At 40.6% G+C, this 7,222-nt stretch overlaps 1 pseudogene; it reads right to left on the bottom strand.

Annotated features, from left to right (window-relative positions):
• Positions 1-6,086: 6,086 nt before the first annotated feature.
• On the bottom strand, positions 6,087-6,497 carry LOC123946735 (annotated as a pseudogene).
• Between the last annotated feature and the right edge of the window lie 725 nt (positions 6,498-7,222).

Below are 7,222 nucleotides of genomic sequence, written 5' to 3'. Positions count from 1 at the left end.
AGTAATTGACAAGAATAGGAGCAAAGGGGCATTCTTGTTCATTCTTGGCAGGAGTGAAAATTGATACAACTTTTCTAGAAGACAATATGTATCACATTTGGCAATATGTATCAAAAATTTAAATGATACACTTTTACCCAGAAGTTTGTTTAGACTTTACCCTAATGAATAAAAATTGCACCAGTATGTAAATATGAGGGTAAAGAAGTACTTTATGATGTTTACGATACTAAAACTTGGGGGTAGCACCTGGGCGGCACAGTCGGTTAAGCATCTGACTCCTGATTTTGGCTGCAGTCATGATCTCAGGGCTGTGAGTTCGAGCCCTGTGTCAAGCTCCACGCTCAGTGTGGAGTCTGCTTGAGAATTCTCTCTCCCTTTCCCTTTGCCCCTCCTTCTTGTTTTCTGTCTCTCAAATAAATAAATACATCTTAAAACAACAACAACAACAGCAAACTTTGGAAACAGCCTAAATATCCTTTAGTAGAAAAATGGGTTAAATAAATTCTAGTGCATGTATACCATTGAGTCATATATGACTGTCATTAAAAATTATCTAGATCTTATTTATTGGAAATTTGTTCTTGAAATATTATTGAATGAAAAAGCAGGCTATAGGATAATATGTTCAATAGGGCCCACTTATAATACTGGATATTTTAAAATAGTATAAGTTTCATGCAGAGATCTTTGCCAAAAATGATGTCTTTTTCCAGGCTATAGTATTTGGTTGATCCTTAGTTTCTTTAGACTTTTACATATTTGAAATTTTTATAGTGAGCATGTATCATTTTTGTTACCGGAAAATAATAAAGCTATTTTTATGTTGGAAAAAATATTCTGTACATTTCTACATTTGCCTGGGTCTTTGCTTCGTTCCGCCCCGGTAACAACTGGCAACTACCAGTAATCTTATATTCCATTGCCCTTTATTATTTCTGTCTTCCAACCCTAGCTATCGAAGCTCCCAAGTAGATGTCTGCTATCCCCTGAATAACAGGTTTTGAGAGGACTTAGAGAAAAGCAACGTGAGATGCAAAATCCAGACAAGCCGAAATACAGAAGAGTGGAGAACAGATCACAGCGCACAGCTGAGAATACTTTATAATTAATATTAGTTGATTTTGGTAAAATCTTTAAAAATTACCCTTAAGCTCTATACTTACAAATCAGTACTTCAAGGAATAGCCTACAGTTAAATTTAAAAAAAAATTTTAAAAGGTCTTTGGAGAAATAGATTTTTAACCATCAAGTATCCACTTTTCAGACTTGTGTCCCACTATCCCTTTTTAGCCTACATAAAATTTTTAACTTGATAAATTTAGTAGACTCGGGGCTGTAGTTATCAGTTGAACATAAAACTTGCCACAATGCAGAGAGCATGTGACGAAATACCACGTTTTTCTCCAGCAGGTGGAGTTGGAACCTATGTAACAAGGCTAATGGGGCCCACAATACCTTAATTATCCAGGGAAATAGCAAAGTGGACTCCAGGGTAAAATACCAGTTCTAATGAGTTCTATCTGGAAGGACTGTTTTGTGGGCACAAGTTACAGAGGATGTAAACATGATAAAAACGCTTCCAAGACAAATCTCGGCTAAAAGATAAATTAGTGCTGGCTTCTTAAGAGCATAACACGGCCATGAATTTTGTTCTCTTGGCATCAGATAAATGTGTCGCTGCTATTTTTGTGTTTCCTGGAAGAGAAACACCAGGTAATACCATGGTACCATCACTGCAAAGATTTCAGCAAAAGAGAGGTTAAGGAGGGGCACCTGGGTGGCTTGGTCAGTTAAGCATCTGACTCTTGATTTTGGCTCAGGTCTTGACCTCAGGGTGGTGAGATGGGGCCCGGGATCAGGCTTCGTGCTGGGCATGGAGCCTGCTTGAGAGTTTCTCTCTTCCTCACCCTTGGCCCCTCCTCCTTCTCATGCACATGCATTCTCTCTCTTCAAAAAAAAAAAAAGAGAGAGAGAGAGAGGGACATCAGGGAATCTAATACATAAATGTAGTGTAAAGTGAAATCATTCCAACCGTACACTTGGGAGAAGCGTGCATAACTTCTGGTACTCTTCTTTATCCCATTATTCACTGATGATAATTTCATGTCCTCCTGAAAGTATATTGGCTAATTATAGTGTACTTGCTGGACCATTAAACATTGGATCTTGTGCTATTTCTTTTTATTTTATGTTTGTAGCATGGGATTTTTTTTTTTCAGGAATTTTTTTTTAAGAGCTGCAGTGCCTTTAGCCAAAGGCAAATATTAAGCTGTGACCTTTATTATTTTTATTTCATGTACCCTGGAGGAAAAATCTAAGATTCCGGTCTGCCTACAGAGCCAAGTACGCGTGTTTATATTAGGTCACCGCCAGCAGCTCTAAGGCGATTGCCTGAGACAGGAGGCAGAGCGATCTATGACATTTTCATTATGCATTTGTCTAGCGGTTTGAAGAGGGGGAAATAATTCATGTGACTACTGGTATCCCGTCTCGGCTATGAAAAGGTATTTCCCTAGGGGTGCCTGGGGGCTCATTCTGTTAAGCCTCCAGCTCTTGATCAGGTCATGATCTCAGAGTCCTGGGATGGAGCCCTGTGTCTGGATCCCTGCTCAGCATGGAGTCCCCTTGAGGATTTCTCTCCCTCTCTCTCTGCTGCACCACTCATACTCTCTCACTCTCTGAAATAAACAAACAAACAAATAAATAAAAGGTATTTCTCTAATGAAAAAATTATATTTTAGAAGCCATGGTCTGACATGTCCTCATCTCTCTCCCTGTGTCATATCCCAGCATCATCGGTCCTTGTGTCAATACCCTTTGAGCGAACCACGTAGTGTCTCTGCATCACAGTTAAATGATCTTATCAATCCCAGCAAAACCACACCTCCACTCTACTTCTGCTGCTATTTCCAAGGCACACTCTGGACCCCATTCTTACCTGGGGCTGCTACACGTCAGATATCGTAGGATGTTGTCCTGGACTTGATGAAGACATCAAGTCTGGCTTCTCCAGTTTTTCCTGGCCTGTCAATGACCATCCTTTTCCTCACCACCTGTTCCATGTTTCTCTTTGCATAGGTTGAGCCATAGGTTCATCTGTATCAGTTTATCCTTATGGAGAAATGGAACCCCTAGTAGTTATTTCAAATGGATGGAATGTAATATTGGGAATTGGTTATCAAAGGGTTGGAAAGGCTAGAAGAGAGAGGAAAAAAAAAAAAAGGAAAATGCATTGTCGTAGTTCTGGGTGGAGGAGAAAGAAGAGAAAAGGTGTAAGTAAGAGCCCTTGATCACTGTTCTGCTAAGGCAGAGCGCTTGCTGCTTCAGAGCGCTTGCTGCTGATGCTTCTGAAACATGTTGCCACGGAGGAAAGCAGGAACGGGGACCACCATGGACCACCACCTGTGCAACTTCTACATGACTGCCAGGGGCCCGATAAAAAGCAGAGAAAGAACAAGCTTCTCCCATTCTTCTACATTCCATAGGGAGGAGCCAGCTGTCAGGGGACACCCAGGATGAGGTTTTCTCTAAACTACAAAGGAAAGCAGAGAAAGGCAAGAACAGACAAATCCTGCCCTCTGGCTATTCAGCATTTATTCCCACCTTTCTACTTCAGGATTAAACTTCCAGTGACAGTAACAAATACTCCTTAACTAACTGAGGATGCTGTCACTCTTGCAAAAGGGAAGACACAGGATCTCATCAGTCATGATCTCTGTCTCCAGGTGATTTTAATTTATTTTCTGCCTAAATTTTCTAAGAATAAAGGTAACCATCACCAACACTTCTTATATACTACAGGAGAAGAGAGAGGGAAAATCAGTAATTGGTGAATGTACACGGATACACACAAAGCAAAGGAAACCTGCACGGCTGCTCTTTGTTTCTGTAATTTGTCACAGGCTGCAACGTCACTCTCCTTCCACGTTCCCTGTGCCACTGGCCGGCGTGTTTGTTGTGTAGGGCCCCCTCCCGGACGGTGTGCACCAAACCTTCACTCCTAAAGGGTGTGAGTCATCCGCGGTCTTTATGAGTGCTAGGACCGCACACTAGCTTTCATCACTGGATGTGGAACTGTTAGTAGGCAGGGTTCCCTGGATGCCAGTCGGAAGCCTTCCCGTTCTCCCTGTGCTCACCTGTCTGATTTCCCTCCTTCAGAGCTACAACCAGTACCCAGAACCGGTATAATAACCTTGTGTCTTTCTTCTTGGCTCAGTGGCATGCAGAGCCCAAAATGGAAGTCTCGACCTTCGGGCTTGTAAAACCACTATGCCTACCTGGGATCACTTCTCACTTCAGATCTGAGAGCTTTAAATTAGCAGAGCTCATGGGGCAGCTGGCTGGCTCAGTTGGTAGAGCATATGACTCTTGAGCACAGGGTTGTGACACCTTTGAGTCCCATGTTGGGGGTAGAGTAAGTCCATATGTACAAACATAAATACATAAATAGATGAATAAGCAGAGCTCAGAAATGACAAGACGAGAAGCTGAAAAAAAAGTATATGAGTGGGTGTTTCTATTTTTCTCAGCACCCTTGTCATTGAATAATGGGAAACATTTTAAATCATCAATAGCTCTCTTAAAATTTATCATACCAAATCAAATATAATACTTTAAGTATTGTATGTAAAAAGAATATTAGTTTATTCTGTTAATTTGGTCTATTTCTGTTACTTTAGTCTCAGTTGGTGCTAAGTGTACATCCCAATGTGTGTTAAAGCCATCACTTCATACTAGCTCTCACAGAGCTTGTGGGTCTACCAAGGCCTTGAGATCTTTTTCATGTAAACTGCTGATAGCATGTAACTCCTTCATCTTTCCCTTATGCGATAGATTGTCACAAAATAAAACAGTGAGCTTATTATATTTTTATTGTCCTAACCCTGTCCAACTATTTTTCGATGACTTCATCTGGTTGTCTTATGTGTTTTGAGTCACTGATCCAGCATTTTGAGGTAGCCCCTGTCTGACTCCATTTCTTATCACTCAGCCTGTTGTTTGGCAACCGAAGCCACACTAGCCTTCCTGTGTGCCAACCTTGTTCCCACCTCAGGATTTCTGCACTCGCTGTTCCCCTGCCTGGAACTCTCTTTCCCCAGAATTCCTCTCTCTGCCATCACTCCTCCTCCCCTTTGACAATGTGTCAGTTTCCTTCAATTCATTTGTCAGTGCATGACACTATATTATACACTTAGTTGCCTATTGGCAGTCTTCTTCCTTAGAATATAAGCTCCACGAAACTAAGGCTGTTGACATGTTCACCACTAGATCCCCAGCACTTAGAAAACTTCTGGAAACGTAATAGGTGTTCAATAAACACTTTTAGAATGGTGGAATTAGCTAGTTCTTCACATTTTTAATTCAGTCATCCCAACTATTAGCTCATTTTTTTCAGGCTTGCATTATTGGCCAGTTGATGAAGTTATCTTCTCCGTCCACAAAATTGTTGATAAAAAGTGCTCTACAGGATAAAGTCAACTTTGGAACCATGAGGCACTTCACCAAGTATCCTCTTCCAGGTTAATGTCTTTCCAGTAATTAAAAAATCTTTAGGAGGGGGGCCTGGAAGCAGGAGGCCCCTGAAAGGGGCGCCTTGTACAAGCAGGCTAGTTCTTAACGCTTTCTTCCTGATTAAAGGTATTTTTTTTTCCAGAAGGCTTAAAAGTAATCTTGAAGACATTATTCTTCTTAAGTTTTTATTTAAATTCTAGTCAGTTAACATGCAATGTAATACTAGTTTCATGTATTTCATGTATTCAATGTAGTGATTTGACACTTACATACAATATGGGGTGCTCGTCACAAGCGTACTCTTTAATCCCCATCATCTATTTCCCCCCTCCCTCCACCCACCTCCCCTCTGGGAAACATCAGTTTGTTCTCTATAGTTAAGAGTCTGGTTCTTGGTTTGTCTCTCTTTTTCCCCCGATGATCATTTGTTTTGTTTCTTAAATTCCACACAAGAGTGAAATCATCTGATATTTATCTTTCTCTGATTGACTTATTTCACTTAACATTATGCCCTCTAGCTCCAGCCATGTCATGCAAATGGCAAGATTTCATTCTTTTTTTTTTTCAAGCCATTTGATTTTTTTATTACTCAAAACAGCTTCATTCTTTTTATTTAGCTTTCTGACTCTGTGCTTGTGCCTTCAACACTTTCACAACGATTTTCTGCTCCTCGATAAGGAAAGCACGCTTGATCCTGTCACAAACACACTTGGCACACATGGAACCGCCGTAGGCCCTGCTGACATGTTTTTTCGTTTTAGACAATCTCATAAGCACTTTAGGTCTCACAGCACGAACTCCTCAAAGTCGGCCTGGGCACACGCCACATGCAGATTTGGGTGCTTTCCCAACCTTCTTGGTATAAAGGTCAACGATTCTATTACCCGGGGTTCGGGACAGCCTAGTTTTATTAGAGACTGTATTGCAGGACAGCCTATGACAGTAGGTCAAACGCTGGACCATTCTGAATGCCTACGGACGGCGTCCCCAGAAGAGGATTCCATTCTTTTTTATGGCTGAGTAATATTCCATTGTACATATAGGCACACCACATCTTTACGCATGCATCGGTTGATGGACACTTGAGCTCTTTCCCTAATTTGGCTCTTGTAGATAATGCTGCTATAAACATCAGGGTGCATGTATCATTTCAGATTAGTATTTTTATACCCTTTGGGTAAATAACTAGTAGTACAGGGACATGTGGCTGGCTCAGTTGGTGGAGCATGTGACTCTTGATCTGGGGTTGTAAGTTCAAGTTCCATGTTGGGTGTAGAGAGTACTTAAAAACAAAATCTTAAAAACAAACAAATAAATAAATAAATAAAAATAAAACCTAGTAGTGCAATTGCTGGATCATAAGGTGATTCTATTTTTAACTTTTTAAGGAAACTCCATACTGTTTTCCAGAGTGGTTGCACCAGTTTGCACTCCCAGCAATAGCGTAAGACTGCAAGAGGTTTCCCCTTTCTCCACATCCCACTTTGAGATGTTATCGACATCTATGAATCAATCCTATGGAAATAATCATAGAGGTGCAAAATTCTTGTTTTAAGGATGTACATTTCTACATTGTTTACAATAGCAAATAGCTGAAATCATCTAAATGTCCAACAATCAGAAATTTTAGTTAAAAAATAAACTTCGGCTAAATGTAGTCCTTGACATAATGTTATACAAGAATGTCTGTCTTAAGCATAAGAGACTC

Source organism: Meles meles, chromosome 7, assembly GCF_922984935.1.
Source record: "Meles meles chromosome 7, mMelMel3.1 paternal haplotype, whole genome shotgun sequence".
Taxonomy (NCBI): Eukaryota; Metazoa; Chordata; class Mammalia; order Carnivora; family Mustelidae; genus Meles; species Meles meles.
This window is presented reverse-complemented; position numbering and strand designations above follow the sequence as displayed.